General features: G+C 47.4%; 1 protein-coding gene across 1 annotated transcript in view; it reads right to left on the reverse strand.

The window, feature by feature from the left end:
- Window positions 1-23,268, reverse strand: part of Prkca (protein kinase C alpha) — a 387,467-nt gene that overhangs the window by 267,471 nt on the left and 96,728 nt on the right. The window lies entirely within an intron of this gene.

Below are 23,268 nucleotides of genomic sequence, written 5' to 3' on the forward strand. Positions count from 1 at the left end.
AAGTGGAACCTCAGCACCCCTCAGGGCAGTTCCTTTCTCCTGCTGCACACAGCTGCGCGGCTCGCTCCTCACCGCCTCTCGTCACCAGATGGGTTCCTGTGAGAATGGATTACCCTTTCCATAAGTGCCCACACAGAAGACTCTGGGAACACCTGTGGTGAACCAGGATCCGGGGACCTACTCCAGTCAGCTCTGAGGCCTGGACCGTTGACGGATGCCAGGTGGCCTGTGACAGAGAGATGGAGGTTCTTCTGAGGTCACTTAGTGTCACGCGTAGGCGTGTAAGGACACAGACATTTCTCCAGACAAAATGAAGCCATGGGCAGCATTTCCAGTAAGCCCATCCCTCCAGGCCCTGTGAACGGGAGGGCCGCCCATTGGCTGTACTGACTCGGTTGGTTGAGAAATGTCCCTGTGACCCAGGGGGGTCATAAACGACTTCATATAAATGAGTGAGTGCACAGCCCAATGAAAGGCCTGCTGGAGGCAGCGGTGGGGGACGCCCTAATCTGATTTACTCCCCAGCAATGTCCTGCTTCCAATCCAATTTTCTGGACACTAAGATGGAGACAGAATCAAAATGGTATTTGCCAGGAGCAAAAGGAAAGATATTTCTGTCCCCTGGCCTTTGTCTTTATTAGAGATCAGTCCACAGCGAGCCAAACTCTACAGGAAGCCCAGGGTTTATAATATGACTGTGCCGGAGACTTTGATTCACGGTCTTGGCTGACAGGCACGACTGTGGACAGAAGACAGAACCCCAGCTCCTTCCCTGGCATGCCCCCAACACAGTGGAGCTCTGTTGCCCAGGCTCTTAATGGAAGGGTTCTCTGATGATCAAAGTACAAGCACCTGTCCAGCCTCGGACACTACGAGAATGTGAACATTTAAATCTCTCTTCCTTTACAGAAGTAGTCTAATTAGGAAAAGACGAAGTTACTACCATTCTCTGAAATAACAAAGTTTCAATCACACGTAGCTTACATGCTATCAAAACAAAAGTCAAGGGGCTGGAGAGATGGCTCGGCCCTTAAGAGCACTTGCTGCTCTTGCAGAAGACTGGAGCTCAGTTCTAAGGACATTAATGTCTATCATATGCTATCCTTAGGATGTCTGCTCGCAGTACCGAAAATAGAGCTCTCAGCAGGCACATCTGAAGCCTTTAAACATCACTGGACTAACACATAGACTCTGCTTCCCTCGGAAGACAGACCCACTAAGTCGCCAGGTTTAGTCTTCCTCCCATCCACATACTGTTTAGTCAATGGACAGGAAATCAGAGAAAGAAGGACAAAGAACGTGCAGTAAGTTTGCCTCCTGGGTCATCCGAAGCACATCACTTCTTTCCTTCTTCCCCATCACTAAACACAGGGAGGCAAAGATGCAGAGTGAGGACCTGGGAGCAAGTTTCACTTTGAACAAAGTCCAAAGCTTCCCTCAGGAGGGAAGGGGCAGAAGGCAGCTCGGGAGAGCCCCATGCTTGTCCAGCACACTAGTCCGGCACTATGCTCTGCCTCCACCACACAGCATTTCCCTGAACAATCAAGCATGATCTATTCAAGGTAAACACAGAAGAGGACAGGAGCTGCTTACTGGGCAGGCGAGATGGCAAACACAGCAGCCTGGACCTGCCTGAAGCAAAAGCAACGCCCCTCCCCCCACACTCTCCGCGAAGTCCTCTGGATAAATTTCTTCCTGGGCAAAGGAGGTCAACACCCGGAATGTGGACCAAGCATTGGGTTTATTTGCCATTTTTAAGATAGATATACTGTTTAAAAAGACAATATGGATGAAGAGTTACATCAAAAATAGCTCAATTTCTCCACATACGTTGTTAAAGCTCAAACACATTTTGTTTTTGTTTTTTGTTCTTTTGAGACAGGGTGTCTCTGTAACTTTGAAACCTGTCCTGGAACTAGCTCTCGTAGACCAGGCTGGCCTTGAACTCACAGAGAACCACCTGCCTCTGCCTCTCTAGTGCTGGGATTAAAGGTGCGCACCACCACTGCCCGGCTACATATTTTTTAAAGTTTAAGAGCTTTTTAAACATGAGCTAACCTGCAAAATACTATGGCAAACACACAATCTATTCCTAGCACTTGGGAGGCTGAATCAGGAGGATCAAGAGTTTGAGGCCTGGCTAGACTGCCCATCTAATTCCAAGCCAGCCTGAATTACATGAAGTCTTTTCACAAAACAAACAAACAAACAAACAAAAAAACTACAAAGGGGTGCTGTGAAGATGGCTCAGCTGCCATCTTCAAAAAAACACAAGGATCTGAGTTCACCCCAGATATCATGGATGAAAGTCAGGCACAGTAATGCATGTCAGGCTAGAGAAGCAGGGACAGGCAGCTTCCCGGAGCTCACTGGCCAGCCAGCCTAGCCTAATTGGAGAGCACCAGGCAGTGACAGAACCTGTCTCACAAACAAAGGCACCGGTCTCATCGATCCTGAAGAATGGTACCTGTGGCTGTCCTCTGTCCTCCCCATGCACATATACACGCATGCATAGGCATGTTCTGTTCACACAACACATACACAGTGAGAGGAGAAACACACTTCACACACATACATATGACTGACAAAATTTTCATTGTGATATTTTATTTATTTATTTTATGGATGTGCCTGGGGGAGGAGGCGTGCATACATCATGGTGCATTCATTGAGGTTGGTGGACAACTTGCTAAACTGCCATATGGGTCCCTGTGGTTTTCAGGCTTGACAGGAGCTGAGCCGTCTCACTAGCTCATAAAGTAATCTTTGAAATCTAGATTTACACCCCACAGCATCTCCCTTACCCTTGTCCACGTGAACTTGAGATCACATCCACCTCTCAACGCTCTTCTGGCTCATATTTTTGGGGCAAAAGAACACTGTATGAATATCTTCCTGGGTTTCGTAAAGGGATCTGGGATGTTGCTAGTTTTTGTCTATCTTTTTTCCTTTGCTTGTTTAACTTGATTGTAAGTAAATCATATCATGTCGAAAGCCAGGGAAACCCACAGCGAATTCTCTTGAAGCCACAGGATTTTGCTGTAAGCAGAATAATCAATCTTCTCCCACTATATCTGATCGCTACATTTGGATTTTTGTGCAAACTCGTTTTCAAAATAAAGGGTAGGCACAGATACACACAGGGTGTTTCCAAAGATTAATGGCATTTAGAGGCTGTTTCCTCCCAATTTTCCACCCTCGTTACGCCGAGCGGTTTCATGGCACAGAGCCTAACTGGGCCCAGAGAGCACGGCGCAGCTGCAGCGGCACACTAATTTCCGCCAGGCATCTTGATTTTCAAAACCAACTTCAGCTTTTATCAGGCACCAAAACCCATCCCTCCCTTGACCCGGATCGTGTTTTTTTCAGGACCACACACATGAGGACAGATTGCAATGTGACCAAAAAAAAAAAAAAAAAAAAAGCCAAATGATGCTTAAATTGGGAAGCACTTAGTACACCCTAAACTAGCCAGAGCCTGACTTCAGTTGCCCAGAAAGAGACACACAATGAAACAGCAAGATCATGTGCTGGAGACCCTAAGCTTCACAGTGTCATCATTCCAGGGTTCAAATCCAATTGCCCCTGTCGCTTCTCCTAAGTGAGCGGTTCTCTGTGCTGCAGGCAGCTTCCAAGCACTAAATGCCCACAGCCCTGCCCAGACAGAATAACAACAAAATCCCCGTAGGGCATAGGGGTAAACACGCAACACTTTGGGAAGTCTGCGCTGAAACAATCTGCGCAAAGCTTTGAGAGGTCTGCAGAGGAACATTTCTGCCAAACATCTGTGGGGTTTTGAGTTTGGTCTTAGACAAGCCCTCCAGTCAATAAGAGCCAGAAGGCAACAGGACAGTTGAGAGGAGACCAGATAGCCAAGGCAAGGCTGAGCAAAGATGACCCGGAGTCAGAGCACAGAGGGGAAAGGGAACCCTGAAGGCTGTCAGAAGCTAGCGGTGATTACAGGCTCCTAGAAGCCGAGTACTGAGGGAGCTGATGGGACACACTTGGCTATCTGAGTCAAGGTTTCTGTATTTCACGGCAGAGTCTGAACTTGGTCTGGGTCTCTGAGTGAATGCTCTAAGATCTCTGGAGTCGGCCAAAAGTCCAGCGCTCAAACTTTCCACCTTTCTTCCTAACGCCTAATTCAGAAGACACACCTCACCTTATCACGGAGCATCTAAAACGCTGCACCAAGAGGGCTGCAAAGACGGTTTGGTTAGTAAAGTACTTGCTGCAGAAGCAAGATGACCTGAGTCCCATCCCCGGGACTCATGCAAAAAGCTTAGCATGGTGGTGTGCATCGGAATCCCAGCACTGGGAAGCGGAAATGATGGATGGGAGCTTCACCAAATTGGTGACTTCCAGGTTTAGTGACAGACCCTGCTGCAAGAAAGGAACTGAAGAAGACATCCCATGTTAACCTCTGGCATGTGTGCGCGCGCGCACACACACACACACACACACACACACACACACACACACACACCTTCATCTGAAGTACGCCACTCTGCCCCTTCCTTCAGGATCATGGGGACATGTAGACACTATTCACATCTGACATTGCTGGTGATGCAATGAAGGAGCAGGTGCTGGAGCAAACCTGCCCAAGCATTTCCATTTCTGGGGTCATGGCTATGTGCAAGGCTAGTGCATTATCCCTGCTTCACCTGTGACTCTTCTAGTCTTCTGAGAAGCTAGCCTTAAATAGATCATCTCCCAGGATGCTTTCAATTAGGCCTGTGCCTGAATAATCTAATAATCTGGGATTCCTCCTTATCTCTCCATCAGGGAGTCTTCCATTAGAGGCGACTGGGAACTGTTCTCAATGGCCTCTAATCTAGACTACTTCACCTTCTGTGTGTCAGCCACAGCCTGGACCCACTGCACCCAGCTGACCTTGAAAGCAAATGGCGTGCGCACTTCTGCTGGGAACAGAACTTGGGTTTTCCTCCCATTTTCTTGGGTACAGAACTGGCAGCATTCCTAAGAACTTGTAAGAGTGAAGATGGAAACCCCAGGAAGATGAGTGGCAAACAGGGCTGGTGAAATGACTTTGTACCAAAGCCTCACCACAGCTGTAGGTATGATGCCCAGGTGACCACTGCAGATGCGTACCCTAGCTACAGCTACAGGCATGATGGCCAAATGACCACCTCAGGGTCACATTGCTATGAACTCCAGTGCCTGTGCATGCAGCAATGTGTAAGTCCCACTAGGTAGTGTGGGGTGTAGCTACATGTGAGTGATCCATGTGCTATGTAATTTAAGAAGTAGGGAAAGACGTCCAAGGACTCCAGAAATGGAGTAGGGTTTTCTGAAGTGCTAAGAAAAGAGACGAGTGAGGGAAGGAGATTGTGTTTTGCTCTTTGAAGCTTTATTGTCTCTGCCAGGTGCAAACAAGGCTACAGAGGTGGGAGTGCCTCTCCACAAATAATCCACAGTCCCAGCTGCTAAAATTAAACTCCTACGTAGACAGACGACAGGGGAAGAAGCCTCCCCGGGGTTACTAGCAACACACTTTCCCACAGAAAACTAGAGATGTGCAGTCTTATGGTCCGGGAAGAGTCCCCTGGAGTCCACAGGCAGGCGACTGAGACCCTGAGTTCTCACCACTGGCCAGGTTCATAAGACTCTCCAACAAGTGACCCGACAATGGGTTTCACAAAATCCAAATCACAAATCCACCACAGAATAAGCTGCAAGAAATAAGCTGTTTCTAGTCAATAAACTGACGCACCATCAGGTGAGATGCTTCCAGATCCCAGAACACACTCGCTGGAGGTGATAAGAGGGTGGCAAACTGGCTTCTTTCTATCCAAATCCCCCCGACCAAGCTGTGTGCTAGCCCCAGGACCAGGGGCTTCATATTCTTACAGCCTTTGAGTCTCTTTATCCTGCTAGGTTTTATCCTTTATGCACACACGAACACAATCACGCATGCATGCACACACACGCACACCTTACAGATTTGGAAACTGAGAGATTCAAAAAAGGAAATACAACACTTTGCTGAGGCCAATAAGTTACAGGGCATTGATGCCAGCCCCAGTTAATTTTGTGGCGAAGCTTGAGAGCACCCGTTCCAGCCTTGGCATCTGGAGGAGTCCTGCCTCCCGGTGAAGCGGGGGTCTATCCACTCTTCTGCTATTTCCCAGGCCTTTTCACTGCGTCCAGCAATGAGACGGCATTCTTTCTTGTTAGATCATGGGTAGTCAGGAATTTCATACAACCTAACCCTTTCCCCCACTCTCCTTGCCATCTACTGTGTTCTTTGCCCCTTTGTTACATGAGGTATGCAAGCCACAGCCTTGGCCAATGTATAGCAGGAAGTCAGTGGCCTAGGATCTGGCCTCTCATTTCAGGAGAGGCCGACAAATGGTATCTGCACCAGCTGTTTCACGGACCCCCAGCAAGCCACAATCCATCACTCGTCCTAACTGAGACATCCTCTTGCAGCTGACGGAAAGTGTTTAACCTGTTTGGAGAGTTATTTAGTGAGTCAAGTCCATCTTTCCACCGGCTCTCATGAGGACCCTCCACAGCCAGAGCAATCAGGCTTTCTGTTTCATACAGAAGGACATCTGAGAATCCTGTGTTTTTCACACTCCTGTCCCAGGAGTGACAATGTCGACCGCATCCAAAGCACTTCCCCTCCCAAGTCATTCTTCCTTAGTCTCAAGTCATAACGCACCCAGCGAGAGACGGCCTTTCGCCCCCGGAAAGTTTAATAGCCCACCACGGAAACAGTCCAGAAAAGGTCACCTCCGTCAAATCAAAAGGTCTTTGCATGCTTGCAACTTCAATGGTTGTTCTAGGAAGTAAAATCTGCACTAACCAATAGGAGCCCACGAACTCTAGTGAGATGCTATGTGCTTAGCTGCCCTGTGAAAGGAGAACGTGCATGTGAGGCGATGCCCAGACAGAGATGCGCAGCAAGGCTGCCGACATGGGCACTCACAAACACACACGGCATGCTTGGCAAAGGCTAAGATTTGTTCCGGGCTCTTAGCAAACGGAGACCCGGGGACTGCTCCCAGCCACACAACTGTGGCACAGTTAGCGCAAACGGGAGAAAAGAAAGCATGCATGTGTGAGAGACAGAGCAAAAATAAATACTACAAACAAATGTTTGATGAGCATTCACTAAGCACTTCCACGTGCTGAGGGCTGGGGCTCGAGGTTAAGTTTTAACCTCGGTGAGGCTTTGGTCCAGTGGAAGAGGTAAATGAATTATAAAACAAAATGTCTTCCTTAATCTAGGATGGACATGAAGAAACCCCACTGGCGCGCAAAAAAAAAAAAAAAAAAAAAATTAAAGAGGAACTTTCAATGGTCTCGATTTCAAAAACAAATTTTTTTTCAGGAAAAAAATTTATATTTCCAGTTGGGAGCTTGAGAAGAGAAGAGGAGTAGTAGAATGTGTCACCCAGGGGGATGAGTGGCCCCGTGAGAACTAGGACAGGAGGATGTGTTCATGGGGCCAGGGAAAGATGGGAGGATGTGCAGAGAGGTGACTGGCAATACTGGGCCAGTGGACAAGCCAGAATCCCCAACTGAGCAGGTAAAGGATGTTACATCATCCTAAGTGCATTGGGAAAGTCGGTGTGTGAGAATGACTAGGAAAGGTGGGGCAGAGTGGATTTGTTAGAGCTCACTCTATGGAGTGAGGGTTGGGGGCAGACTGAAGCCAGCGTCCAGTGAAGGGGCACCAGGTGAGTGAGAGCCGGAGGGTGGAGGGCAGTAGTGGCAGACCCAGAGGCAAAGAGACTGGCATCATGACAGGAAGGTGAAAAGTCAGTACCATCAGGCCTGGTGACTCACACCTTACTGTGATCCCATGTGATGTAAGTTCCTCTGATCCATCCATCCATCCATCCATCCATCCATCCATCCATCCACCACTTGCCAAGTGTGTAGGGTAGCACAATATCAAAAAGGCCTCAGGAAGCTCACTGTCAAGTGTAGATTAATTCAATGATAATCATCACCGGTGGTACACATACACCCAAGCCTTACAAGAAGAACCAAGGAGCCAAGGCACAATCATTTCAGCATGAATGAAATGTTCTCTGTCTTCACCTTAATAGGATTCCCGATGTCGAAAACATGGAAATCAGCTTCGTGTTGAAGCCTGGCCCCAGCACTCAGATGGCTGCTTTGTGAAAGTAGCTTCCAGAGAGCAACCCCTGCTTCCACAGGAAACACATCCAGGTTCCAAGATGACCTTGGAACCACCCATACAAGGACAGCATCTTCTCAAGAGCCCAGGGAGCCATATGAAAACGAGACAAATTTTAAAACACAGCAGCTAACAGAAGGGGCTGGGCTGCCATTCCCAAGTGAAAGAGAAGCAGGTCCACCCTCAGGAACCAGGACCCAGTCGGGTAGAAAGACAAACCCCAGGGAACTGAGAACTAACATAGTGTTCAATGACCACACCACTGCGTCACCCTAAGTCCCTCACAGGCTCTCACTGGCCCCAACACAGCCACAGTATGACTCCATTATATACTTCTCCAATGCCCTGGGCATTTTCAAGCCACTCCTAGCCATTGTGGCTGGAGACACTGTGGTATTTGCTGGCTATCACCTGAAAACCTCTATGTTCTACATCTGAGCTTCAGAGCCCCATAGAACCCTGGGAATTCAGAGACGGAAGAACATTTGTTGGCTGCCTGACTAACCAAATTAGTTAGAAGTAACCAAGTTAATAAAATGAAAAATATTAGAACTGATATAAGTTTCAGACCAACCCTTCAAGCTATGCCAGACCAGGGGTCCCTTCCTATCCATGACTGTAGGAGAAAATCTGTCGACCATAGAGCCTGGGGTTATTCCCAGCTATTTAACTCATGTTACTAATCTAAGTTTATCAACTTGATATAGTCATAACCTCTTAGATGTCAAAGATTTCTCGTTGGAATTTCAAGACTAAAAGTTTCTGTTATTTCAATCAAAAAATTATAAATCTTGGTACATCTTGCAGGCAGGGGAAAACCAAGATGTCTAGATGGAACGCACAGGCGTAGCATCCAAGTGCTTTCCTGGAGGGGCTTACGGAACCCAGCAGTGGACTGCAGATGTACTTATTATAGGATTTCCAGGGGACCAAAGAAATCCCTTATTTTCTTTTCAGAAAGATAATGGTGCTGCTTTTCTTCTTAGGGTCTTAAGGTGAACTGCACGGAAGGTTTCCTGGTCACATATGATACAGGGCAGAGACTGCCTACACCTTAGCCTCCCAAACCCTCTGACAAGAAAGAGAGCACTCTGACAAAGGAAGTCCACAAACCTCCAGCATGGAAGGACCTCATGCTGCTTAACAAAGAGGTGATAAGGGGATGCAAAGCCCTGGGAGAATTGCTTAGCTGTTCCTGGCCTGGGGATGTGACTCCCTTGGTAGAGCGCTTCCCTAAGATGCACAAAACTTTGAGTTTGACCCTAAACATACAGACTGTGTTCAGTGATACACACCTGTCATTCAACGGGAGCTACCAGCAGCAGAGACAATGCAATGCTGGAGCACACAGCTGCTGTACAGACAGAGATCATGCAGGAATGCAAGGCCTCAAGACTATCACCAAATAGGACCAGGGGAACCTCATCGTGAGAGCCACTAATCCTGAGGACTTTTCTCAGTTTATGATAAGGGGTGACTGCTTTCAGAACAGGGACCCCATAACTCTCTTGCTGCCTCAGCCCCAGTTCAGAACCCTGCCCCCATCCTCTCTCAAGCTCAGACTCTGCTCCCTACACACCCACCTCACTTCTGTGCAAGCAAAATGCACCACAGCAGACGCCCATCTCACTTCTGTGCAAGGGGAATGCACCAAAGCACACACCTGCCTCACTTCTGTGCAAGGGTAATGAACCAAAGCATACACCCACCTCACTTCTGTGCAAGGGGAATGCACCACAGCACACACCTCACTTCTGTGCAAAGGGAATGAACCACAGCACACACCTCACTTCTGTGCAAAAGGAATGCACCACAGTACTTCATCTATAATCCAGGTGTGTAGCTACAAAACCACCTGGTCCGTTTACTAAGCGAGCATCCAGATATGAAGAGAAGATGCTAAGAGACATTAGCAGACATGAGTCAGTTTTCTTTCTTAGAAAGCATCAGCAGATGAGGGGTTTTCAGAATACTAAACGGAACCAGGAAGGGAGACAGGTTTCCACGTGGGTTTGGATCATCTCAGGGAGCAGCCAAGTCCCCTGACTAATCCCATGCTGAGGATGAGAAAGACAACAAAGCCACAGCCTCTAGGGTTCACAGCTTCTGAAGCTTGGTCACGCAAGGAACTGCTCTTTCTAAATGCAGACAGCAGGCCACCCACCCCGGGTTCAGCTGTAAGCAGCACATGTTAGTACATACTGGGGCAAGAAAAGCAAAGGCCTTTGAGGTCAACTGCTTCCCAACACCCCTTCCCTAGGAGACACAGGCTCTTTAAACTGAGGGGATTTCAAAACTCCATAGGTGCTTCTTGCCCAGTATATATGAGTATCAATGGAGACGGAGACTACTTGTCTGTTTCCAGGCCACCCAGACCCAAATAATCACACAAAACTATATTAATTACAACATCATTTGGCCAATGGCTTAGGCATACTCTTAGCTAGCTCTTACATCTTAAATTAACACATTTCTATTAATCTGTGTATTGCCACTAGGCTATGGCTTACTGGTGTGCCAGCATGTTACTCCTTTGGCAGTTACATGGTGTCTGCCTGACTCCTCTATCTCTGCTTGGATTTCCCATCTAGCTATATTCTGCCCTGCTATGGGCCAAAGCAGCTTCTTTATTAACCAATGATAATAAAGCATATTCACAGCATACAGAGGGGAATCACGCATCATATTAGGAATAAAAAACTAATTTACAAGTAGCAAGAATAACTAACTAAGGTTCATAAACCAACTTTCATGTTGAGTTTGCTTTTGTTGTTTGGGTTCAGGAATGAGGAGGTGGCTCTGTTGTTAAAGTGCCTACTGCACAAGAGTCGAGATCTAAGTTTGGATCCCCTGTACCCACATAAAGTGTGGGGGGGCTCAGCATCTGCAATACCAGTGCTGGGAAGATGGGGAGTGGATTAAAGATGAGACCAGTCTAGCTAGACTGGTGAGCACCAGGTTCAGAAATAAACCCACTTTTCAAAAATTAGATGAAGAGCAAGTAAGGAAGGTGCCTGGCGCCAATCTCTGGCCTCCACAGGCATCCGAGTACCCACACAAACACACAGAGAGTTAGAGGATCTGTTTGCTAACCTATGCTTGAGTAGGGGTCCTCCATGAGTTCACTCTACCAAACCCCACTTTCTCACGCTGCCCAGGAGGAGTCTCTCAGTTTTGTTGTGTATTCATGACACTGCCAACCTCAGCACCCACGCCCACACACTCAGGACCACTTACTCTACACTTCTCTGCCCTCTTAGGTTGTTCCTCCCTCGTCTTTAGAACACAACTCTCTCTCGGGAAGTTTCATTTGCTCTGTTCTTTCATTAAATGCCAGCTGATCTTTTCCTTCTCATTCCCATCATGGTCCCCATATCCCAGTTCTCATGGTTCTCAAACATCCCACAACTGAACTGTTCTTGTCTTTTAAATAATACCCAGGCCCCATTAGTGGCACATTTCTCACCCTCAGTTTTCACTCAACTCTCACGGTATCGTATCTGACAACTCGTTCCTTGGTTTCCATGACAACATATGCTCTTGATTTCCCCCTGATTCTCCAGTTATTCGCTGTCTAGATCTTTCTTGGATTCATTTTCCTCTCAGCAATCCACAGAGGTGTTCCTCGTGGTGGTGTATTGATCTTTTTCTGTGGGCCCTCCATTTATCAAGTCTCTGCATTCACTTCCTTGGGGAAGGTCTTTCACCATCCACAGCTCCGCTACTTGAGGTCACAGCTCAAGTTCAGCTTCTTGTCCTCACCTGTCCGAGCTCTAATCCCACACCCACTTTTGTGACTCTCAGTAGGATCACAATTAGCAGTGATAAAGGCGCTTGTGTTTACCAAGAACTTACAACATACAAGCTACTGTTTCAGGTTTCTACACGGGTTAACCATCTGATTCCTGGAACAACCTCTTGGGGCAACTGTTCTCATCGCCTTTATTGTATAAAAGAGGAAACTAAAGCATGGCTAAACTAAAACTTAGCTAAAGTTACACAGACAGTGACCGGTAAAACCAAGGTGTGAACCAGGAGACTGGAGTTCAGAGCCCAGAACCACTCTTAACCAGGTGTGTTCCTGCCTACCCACATTAACAGCTCTGGCGGTTCTCAGGCTAAACCACTCCTTATCAACTTTCCCCCGACCTTCGCTAAGCACCCACCCATCCCACTGGCCGTATACGGACCCCATTGTAGGAGCCCTCACAGTCTCCTCTTGCTGCTATAATAAATGTGGGATTTATAACTCAATGTGGGATTCCATTGGTGGTGGCAGATTTGCTAACATCAGCGGAATGACTGACTGTTCTGTTCTAGGAAGGCTCTCAGCACCTAACTTTAGCATTTTCACGTGAACACTCACAGTGGCACTACGAGAGAGGTCACAGTGCTATGACGAGGGGCTTTTATCATGACTGTTGGGCACTATAATTTTAGCCGAAGCACAGAGAATTTATGTCACACAGCTTATAATACAAGTCTCAGAGCTGAAATGCAAGCATGGGCAATCTGACTCCAAGGTGTTATCGGGGGTACCTCTTGCGAGTCTGCAGCTCTGGCTTTGGGCTTGCTGCTTATCCAAGAAAAGAGGAGGCCATCAGAAGGCCAGAGCTGATGACAGACATGGGGAGCTCTGCAGAAACAACTGTGTCAGCCACTGCCTGCTTCCGGTCACGGGGAGAGTCTATAAGGCCGTATCGGTGCACTATCTACCCTCAACAAAGCACCATTTAAGACCATTGACTTCCTTTGCTTCTGGGGGACTCTTAAAATGTGAGGCCCAGGACGTCACTGGGCGGATGTAAAATGCATTTGATAACCCACACGGTAGAGTTCAATAAAGGAGGGCTTGCTTTCATTCACACTTCCATTGCGGCCCTTCATGGGAGAAGTGACAGGCCACCCTGGTGATAGGAAGTGGTTGTGGTTCAGATGAAGGATCAGCCTTTATCTGCTCTCCAAGGAATATAAGCCATTGCCCAATCACCCCCAAAACTTCCCCTGTGCCCAGATCCTGATAGTTCTGGTGATCCTAGAGAGGCTGCCAGGGTCTCCATGGGAGTTTGGTAAGGAATAAAGCATGCAAGCAGAGGGAAAGCCAGAAGTCAGGGCTCCCCCCCCCCGGCTCTCTAGCCAGCAAATGCACCCCGAGTAGCCAAGCTGTCCCACTCAGGGATGGAGGGTACTGGATCAGGCTGGAGCCTTGAGATCTGAGGGATGACTATGGGAAGTGAGCGCTCAGGCCAAGCTGCAGAGGATGCTTGGAGGATTTCCCATGTGAGCCCTTGGGCTCCTGCCAAGACAAGCCAACAAACAGCCCTCTCCCTCGGCAGCTCAGAGAAAGGAGGGGCGGACAATTCCTCGGTGGAGAAAAGGGCTGCTTGGGCGGCGCATATAGGAACTTCAGGGAAAGTAATCTCACTGCAGATGCTTCCACTGCCCAGAGGGCACTCTGGGGTATTCTCCAGCACCCACGCCACTGGGAACACACACTGCTGAAGTATGGCCTCGGGAGAAGACCCAGTTACTGCAACATTAATCTTTAGACTCCTCCTTGATGAAAGCAAAGAGGGACGAATTGGAGGACAAACAGACACACACGTGTACTCACGTGCATGCACGCATACACACATGCACACACGCACACATGCACCCCTCTGTACATGTCACTTCACCTTTCACGTCTTCACCTTACACCTGCCTGACTCTTCAGGCAGCTCCCTCATCTACTTGAAGGTCCCCAAGCTGACTGTGAAGGTGGGGGTCGAGAGCTTTTCTCGGAGTTGAGAAGAAAGAATGGCCGTCTAAACTCAGAGCACAACCTGTTTTGCCTTACTCAACCCCCAGCATCCACTGCTCGGAATCTGCACGCTGTACGCCTAGGATATACTACACAAAAGGGAGGACCAGTCCTTGGAGTCAAGATGCTTCAGGTCTAGAGACACTACAAGGTGAGGCTCTCAGCCAACCAAATGAGGAAACCAAGAAAAGTCACTTGGTTTCCCTAACCATTCAACTTGACTACAAACAAAAATCAGACCCCTAGAGATGAGACATTAGCAGGAAGGAGAATGGACCACTGCCAGGAAGACACGCCCCAAGGCCTCTCCTGAAGCTTTGCCTGAGAAAACACCAAAAAGTGGGGTGAAAGTGGAACGTGATAGGGTCGGGGAACAAGTTCACACCTGATCCACAGTCACGGCAACGAGAAACCATCAGTTTAATGAGTGACATCTCAGAACTGGTGTGCAGGCTTCTGCATGTCTGTTTCACCCGCTGACCTGGCCAGGAAAGTGGCTGGCAACTTGTTGACTCCATGACCTCATGGATATCACTCACTCCGCCTCCCAAGGCTGGAGCAGCCCTTAGCTGGTACTTCCCCAGCTCAGACAGGAGCCCAGCTTTCTGCCGAAGGAAGCTGCCCACCACGCTAAACTTACTCCCTCACTTACACAAGTAATCAAAGTAATCAATTCACCACGTTGTTTCAAACGCTGAGCAGTGTGGCCTCGTTCTTGAACGTGAATCATGAAAGTGTTCTCGCCTGCCTTTCAGGGCACAGCTCTGCCTAAGGACGTGAAGACAGTACTACCCTGTAAGTACTCCGGGGAAATGCTGAGTCCAAACCGAAAAGCAGATGAGACAGTGGGGGGGGAAGGAGGACTACTTCTGTTTCCAGAGGATGGGCCAGGTATACTGGGTGCCAGCTGGGCCTTGTTTCAGACATAGTTATAACACTCTTAATTCTTGGCTTTCGATACTTGCTGAAGATCAAAATCTGCAATTAAAAAGGGCAGAGGGAGGGGCAAAGAAGGGAGACACGGGAGGCCTCTCAAAGCTGAGCTACAAACTCATTCAGCTCAGGAGTCAGTGCCACCCACTGCTCCACTCTCAGCTCCTGAAGGAGTACGAAGGTGATAAGATGAAGGAAGAAGACATGTACCAGGAAAGCCAGGCCGAGGACGCCGGTGCTTAGGACAGAGGGATACAGCGCCCCCCCGAACACAGCCTCCTCTGCGGACCTCTCGAGAGCGGAGCCTTCATTCCTGCAATGTTCCTCGGGCGATGCGCTTTATTCCTACCAGCTAGATCAGGGGCCAAGGAACATGTCAGGGCATCCTTCCTCAACAACAGCAGCAAAGTCTGCCCCATCAAGAAAAGTATGAAGGGATTTGAAATAGCAAATAAAAGGCATAAAAAGTGAAGGAATGAATCCATTCCCGTGACTATTGTCCGCCACAGCTGCACTGGACTCATTTCCATTGCTATTAAGTGGCCCTAATAAATATGAACATTGCATCTCATAACGCATATTAATTGTCCGCGTTTGAAATATCCAGAAGTATTGGGAACAATGGTGCCAGTAGCACAAGGAGCAGGGGTGACTTCCAATGCATTGTTCTACCCCCCTCCCATCAGAAGGACAGCAAATTAGCAGACACCCATAAGAAAGATCAGAGCGTTCTCGGAACTGCTCATTAGTAACACACAACGGGAATGCGTTTTCCAGTGTGCACGACTTTGGGCGGCTGTGGGTTTACTGCAAACCTGAGGCCTAAGTCAGGCTTCCTCAAAGTGGTTCCTTCCTAGGGACATTTCTCCCTGGGTCCTGTGATTTTATTGGGTAGACTCCTGTTCATCAGCAGGCCAGGGTTTTCCTCTCTGCAGGGAGGGTAAGAGATCACTGACAGAAATGAAGGCATCTAGCAGTGATGCGCCCAGATGATACAGGTTCGGCCATTGCACTGAAAGGAACTAGCCACTGACAGCTCTGTGCTCCAGCCCTTAGCCACCCCCTGGTGCTTTCTTAAGGCCTCCTGAAGGCTATTCTCAGAATCTGCAAGCTCAAGTTAAAAGCATGGCGGGGAGGTGAAAAATAACTTCGATCCTTGTATGCTGTCCACACCATAAGCAAATATCAAGTTCTATTGGTGACCCAGAAACACTTACAGGGCACAGGATGATCTCCATGGACATGCAGAAGCCCTCTGCCCCACAATCGGGTTTCCATACCACAGAGAGAGGCTATTGCTTGATGAATAAGGCATGACATAGTGGATGATCCACTGGTTCCCGAGAGTTCATGTACTGCTTCTAACCAAACCTGAAGATGCTGATATTCCAAAGCCACCCCCTGGAGCCTGAGGCATGACAGGACCCTACTGGTTAAGTTTTAGTGAGAAGGAACAGCTTCAAGGGCTGATGGTACTATAGTGGCTCCACACTCAGTTCTGTGTCTGATGTCACCCCCATAGCTAAGAAGCTTCAGGGCCTGGAAGGCAGAAAACTGAGCAGAGGCTGTTCTTTCTCTGCCCATGGGCATTTCTTAGAAAGAATTATTCTGTTCTCTCCAGGGATTCTCCAGAAAGAATCATTCATGGTCAAAGGGGGATGCATGCTCCTAGCTGCCATCAGAGACTAAAGGAGCCCATCAAGGGGTGTGCAGACATGAAAAGGATCACTCACCCAGATCCACCCCAAACACAGATATCGTTCTACAAAGAAGGAATATATAGCTCAGAGGTACTTGATGGACTCAGGGAGCGCAGAATTCTACCACTCAGGCCAAGAGATGCTACCAAGGCTAAGTATCCACTTACGTTCACAGTCCCAAGACTGCTAGAGCATGGGTTCCACTGGCTGACGGTGCAGATGAGTCTCTTGTTAGGAACCTAGCCATGGCCTTGAAGTAGTAACTTTCCTGCCCAGCCTCAATGGCTGCATTATAAGAGAACAGCTACCATACTTAGAAAATGGGTGAGTTTTTTGAGGGGGCATGGAGGGTTGAACTTAGAACTTTGCACCTGCTAGTCAAACCCCCCAACATGAGTAAAACATCTTAAAGCAACCAGAAAAAGAAAAACGGCTTTGACATGTCTGCCGCAGCTCTTGCCTGAATTCCAGCTTTACTTCCACTATCCAATGCACTCTTATGAAGATGGATGCCATCATACATTTGCCTAAACTGTTCAGGGAGGCACAGGGAGGGGTGAAGTCAGGGAGGCAAAGGGAGGAGTGGGGTCAAGGGGCTGGGTACATGTCTCCAGAGAACAGAAAAAGAACGAGACAGGTGGTAACTCTTCTTCAGAGATGGAGGGCAGACGGCCCTTGACTAAGGACACTAAGCTCCGTGTTTCCATCTAGAAAACAGACGGACACTGTGCCTCTAAACCTCCCAGTGCTGGCCTTCCATGGAACACACGTGTAACCCCTACTTGTTTGTTAAGTGGAAACCCTAGTTAAAGTTAATTTATTCATCGGTGATTTTTTTCAATGATTCTCTAGCCTGTTGCTAGCAGTTGCCTTCCCTTCCAAAACTTTTCAACTTTACTTTTCTTGAATATGCCTCAACCTCTTTGAGATGTCTTCTGAGTTTCCCCCCGAATGCTGATGTGATGTCAACCATGTTTCCTCCATCAGAGTGCGGAGATAAATCATCCTTGGCTCGGGCTGTCTTCCTCTGACATCTCATTTCACTTGCTCGTTAGCATCCTGAAGACAGCTCAGTGCTTTTGCTAAGATCACTGCATACAATGGCCTATGGAGTTCTACGCTGTTCATATGCCCCTCTCCCCACAACCCAGTCCATTTCAGGTCTATCCCTTCTCTTGAGTTGGGCAGTACCCACAGACTCAGTACAGCAGCAGCCACAGTGGACACTACCTGAGCCAGTGACATGAATTGGCCACACCTCAAAGGTGAGGTTATTTATGATGAGAAAGATCATAAAAATAAGGTGTTAACAGTCAAGCAGGCATAAAGGGAGGGTCTCAGTCCCATAGCAACAGGGATCGGGAACAAGACTACAAAGGCAATAAAACCAAATTACATGGCAAGCAACTTCATTTAACTTTATCCTTATCTGGAACAAGTGAGATTAAATGTTAGTTAACTTTCATATCTAGGGCTATTACGATTCACCTCATATTCATGTCTGGGTCCTTCTAACGTATGGCCGTAAACTGACTGACCTAAAGGCCTTTTCTTTGAGTTTGGTCTCTCTTTTCAATCACGTGCTATTTGGCTCCTGGTCTTCAACAGCATTTTAAAAGATAATCCTCTTTACTTGACGTCATAGACTACCTATGTTGCATGATATGTCCTTCAGATTGGAAAATCATCTCCTAGATGGAAGATGGGGGGCGAGCTGATGCTCAAGAAACTTATAATAAAATTATAAGACTCCAAGCTCTTCTCCAAGTTACTAATGTAGTAAATAGTTGCTGGTGGGAAAAAGACTCTTCAATGGAGCTGCCTGCAAGTTGGGCGGGGAGCTCCGGAGATACCGCGTGACACCCAACCGTCATCCTGGAAGCAATGCAGTGTGTAAACTCGCTGGCTTACCATGCTAACCTCGGGTGGAGTCCCTTTTCTCACCTGTTGTCTGTGCCCAGTCTGGGGTACATCCACATTCGTCCATGGATCCCCAGGAAAAGTCAACCATTCTTCGGAATTCTTTTTTACCTAACTTCTGAGCTCTGCACTTGCCTCTCAGGTGACCACTGTCAGTCAGTCCTGACTGCATGGCTGGTCTCCTGAACTACTGTCTACACAGCAAACTCCAGCTATTGTGTACAAAACAAGGCCAGCATGCGGGAGTCTTTGTCTGTAAATAAATAGGAAGCCAAGAGGTCAGCAGATAGGGCCTCTGAAGAGCTGGACAGTAAGTATGCTGGGCCTCTGTGAACCACACAGTCTACTTCACACAGCAACCATGTGCCTGCACCTGATTCATGATCATCCTGAATCAGACAGGGATTGACTGAAGTCACAAAGACAGAGGTTGGCCTCTTGAAAGAAAATTCTGGCCAGTGACATGACCTGCAATCTTTACTTTTTCCCCATGCATTAAAGAAATTTACCTTATTTTATATTTTATTTTTGCAAATACATGATTCCTACCTCCTTCCCCCTCCCACCACCTCCTATCTCCCCAACTTACTCTTGAATTCATAACCACTTTAATTATAATTGTTTCCTCTATACACATGCGTGCGCACACATGCACACATGCACATGTGTGCAACCTATTGAGTTCCTTTAGTGTGGCTATGTACATGTGTTTAGAGCTGACCACTTGGGATTGGATAATCTATCACAGGCTTATCCTTTGAGAAAACTCCTCCTTCCTATCTCAGTAGCCACTGGTTGCCTGTCACTCTCTGCCCACCTTTGGACTCCAGCCCTACTCCAGCAGGGTTTGTCTGCCCACTGCTACTTGAACACCATGGCTCCAGCAAGCTCTCTTCCATACCTCCATCATTTTCCATATTTTCTGCCCTGAAATTTCCTCCCTATCTCTTTTTTTCCTGAGACAGGGTTCCTCTGTAGCTTTGGAGTCTGTCCTGGAACTAGCTTTTGTAGACCAGGCTGGCCTTGAACTCACAGAGATCCATCTGCTTCTGCCTCCTGAGTACTGGGATTAAAGGTATGTGCCACCACCACCCAGTTCTTCCCTCTTTTTCTTCTGATAAGTTCATCATTCGTGCTTCTTTTAATTCTGTAGACATAAGTCAAGCCATTGCACAGATGGGCTTGGAGAGCTAGGTTAGACTCCTAGCCAGCTCGGCCATGTACTGCTGTGGAATGCCTTGGCCACATCGGGCTCACCATCCTCATACGCAAATCAGGACCACAAAACCTATTTCACAGGACCATGGCAAGTAGAAGTATGCTTGGTGACACCATGCTGGCCTGTGGTCGTTTGCTTTCTCTTCCTGAACTACATCAGCCCCCCCAAAACCTATTTGAGACCAGAGTGGAGCGCAATGGTAGGTCTCAGCAAGGCACTGAGTTCAACCCCCAGTACCATAAGGAAAGGAAAGGGGCAGACCATTTGCGACCTAACCAATTAACATCCTTTACCTTTCGGCCACCCTATTGCCAACAAACAATATGTACAATTGAAGTACTGGGTTTAGAAGATGACACATGTCCTCTTTTCTAAGTCTCTTACAACGGCTTTCCACAAAATACTAGTTTGTTTCCAAATCAGGAAAATGAACCACAGAAACATGACTATTTTTTCTGTTCCTAGAAAGCATTGGGACTATACCTTCAACTGCGCTCCTTTGCAGAACTGCTGGGGAACCATGACCAACAAAGCTGACAGAGGAAACAAAAGACCTCCAGCTCCAGGCTGATGTGGAGTTGATAAGTGTCCCCCATACAAGAAGCAGCAGAAAGCAGTTGTCTTCCCAGCACACTGTGAAGGCCTGGCCAGATGAGTAAGAGACAGAACAGAGAAGTCACTCAGCAAAGGGAGCAGGCAGATGGACAGCTGTGCGGGGAGAGTGGAGCCTTGAGATGGACCTGGCTATCACACACAGTAGGAGGGGAAGGAAGGTCTCAAGTGGACCTGACTCTGGGGAAGAATCTAACAGCTTTCAGAGGCTCTAAAACTTTTGGCCACGGTAACTTACGAACCAGACATATTGCACTATTCTGTGAGTGACATTTTTAGATTGTTTACACATACAATGCATTTTACTAGACTCCTCCACACAGAGGCAGCGTAGAAAACATATCGCAGCGTTCCGGAGGCTATATATGGCAACAATAAGGCAAACTCAAGCTATACACAGATCTGTTATAAATTGATCTGCTGGATTTTGGAGTCTTCTTTTAACACCACTTATTTAAATATGGAAATTTCTAGAAAGGAGTTTATATGATAAAGAATAAAAAAAAAAAAAAACAGCAAACATCATGCCAGGATATCTGCTGGTTCATCTCGCTGGAAAGATACTCCAAGCCGAATATGGTGGTACACACATGCAATCCCAGCACTCGGGAGACTGAAGCTGTCAATGATGCGGGAGTTGGCTTCTATTAGGAATTAACAACAGGCGCTGGCTGTCATGAATTAGAAGCGAGTCCCGCGGTTGGAGAATAAGAAGTGAAGTGACTCAATACGTGGTCTCTAGGGTGAGGACAAAGAGGTGACAGAAAATCGGCATGGTCAAGCATGACAGGAGGAGCAATACATGACATGATTACCTCTTCATTTGGGCTTACGAGGATACTTCATTTGAGCTTAGCGGGCTCCTTGCTGGTTAAGCTTTTGATATACTCAAAAAATAACCAATAAAGTTTATGTCAGTCTCCATCCAATTCCCAAAAAGATCCACTGGAGGTCATCAGGAAGGATGGTCCAGCAGTACCCCTCTCTTAGGACAATGCTTCCTACTCAAGATTTTTCTTATTTTTTTCTTAATAAATCTTCTTTTCCTATTCACTCCTGCCCACAATTCTTATTCTTCTTAGACACAGGACAATGAACCTGGAAGCCACCGGCTCAAGAAGCCTTGGAAACTGTGATCTTTTAGGGGTGCTACCTCCCCACCTTATAGCAAGATGAACTTGAGGCCATCTGGGGCTATATGAGGAGCCACCTCTCTCTTCAACATGAGAGAAAGAAGGAAAAGACAAAAGGGCGAAGGTGGGAGAATAGCAAGCAGAAAGACACTCGGCTGTGGCAGGGATAAAACAAACAAAACAAAATCCTGAGAAAGGCTGACACCCTGGGGAAGAATGCCTTGCCCTCCGGTAAGAGTTTAGGGTTGCTCTCCACTTCTGTAAGGCAGCTTTATCCTAATGCTACAAAGTGCCAAAGAGAATTGCTTTTAATAAACAGGGTTTTTTATGCCGTTAAAAAGCTGAAGACAAGCACTTGATTCTATCAGCTGAAGAACCCGGGGCCAGGGGAGGATTTGTGGTGCAGCAGCTTGCTTGCTGCTGTTTCAAAACCTGACATCAGCGGCACTTGAACGACTGAAATCTTAAAACACATTCAGCAGTAGGCAAGTGCTCCCTGTGTAATTAGAGTCATCCGTGGAAGATTCTAGAGTGGTAAGTGTGCTTCAAATTTTTTTTTTTAATTCCTACATAATATTATTGTGTTTCTCAACTGGGGATGAAAGACTGCAATAAGCCATAATTAGAACTGCAGATTCCTGGGAAGAAACCCAGGACGCATTAAAACGATTCCATTACGGTCTTCACAATGACCCAGGACCAGCGGGTGAGTTCTTAGGAGACTCTCTTCTGAGTCAGGTGAACCATTACCGTATGTAAATGATGCTTCTGAAGATATCGGGAAGAAATCCAAGTCTTTCGTGGTCATTTCAATCCATATTACTCATCATGCTGGTAAATCTCTGCTTTGGGAATATTGAATCCAATCTCTCCGAATCATAAAAATTTCCAATCTGGAAATTACCAAAAAGCCAAGGTTTCCAAATATGGAATCATGGAAATGTTAGGCATGGCTATTGACAAGGGAACACAAAAGGAATTGTAGCAGGCCGGAGACAAAAGGCTTCCCGCCCTCCTGTGATGCAGCATCACCTCAACGTGGTACCCTGAGCAAACATTCCAGCACTACAGAGGATGCAGATCTCCAGCAGGCCTCCTCTGAGTGAGGCTTTGTGTGAATGAGAGGCAGCACTCTGCCTACTAAATAACCGAATTTAACGTGGCTGTAAACAGTCCAACCACCATTTTAAAACTACAGTGCCAGGGTTGGAGAGGTGGCTCAATGGGTAATGAGCCCTTGCTATGCTGGCAGGAGGATGGGAGTTCAAATCCCCAGCACCTATGTATAAGCTAGGCATGGCGATGTGTGCCTGCAACCCCAGGACCAGAGAAGAAGCAGAAGCAGAAATGGTTGTTATCTCTAGGGATCTCTTTGACTAGCCAGTTCAGCCAAAATGGCAAGTGTTGGGTTCGGTGAGTGAATAAAGTGGTATGGGGTAGAGGAAGAAAGCCAACATCTTCCTCTGGCCTGAGTGGGCACACACATGCTCATGGAGAGACCCAGACCCCATACACGATACAGGCATACTCATAATAAAATATAAATAACCAAAAGATGTCATAGTCCACTGAATGACTTGACATGAAATCGCATATACCCTACTCTATCCCATGATGCTGGAACAGAGGGCTGGACAGCGAAAGTTTGTCCTATTAGGCTGGCTTCAGCGTGAGATTCTCCACTTGGGGCTATTGCTTCTAGCCTTAGAGCCAACAGCGACATCAAGATCAGCTCTGCTTCGCTCATCAGTTAGAACATTTTGAAACAT

This window comes from Alexandromys fortis, unplaced genomic scaffold, assembly GCF_014885135.2.
Source record: "Alexandromys fortis isolate MF-2015 unplaced genomic scaffold, M_Fortis_MF-2015_v1.1 scaffold_156, whole genome shotgun sequence".
NCBI lineage: Eukaryota > Metazoa > Chordata > Mammalia > Rodentia > Cricetidae > Alexandromys > Alexandromys fortis.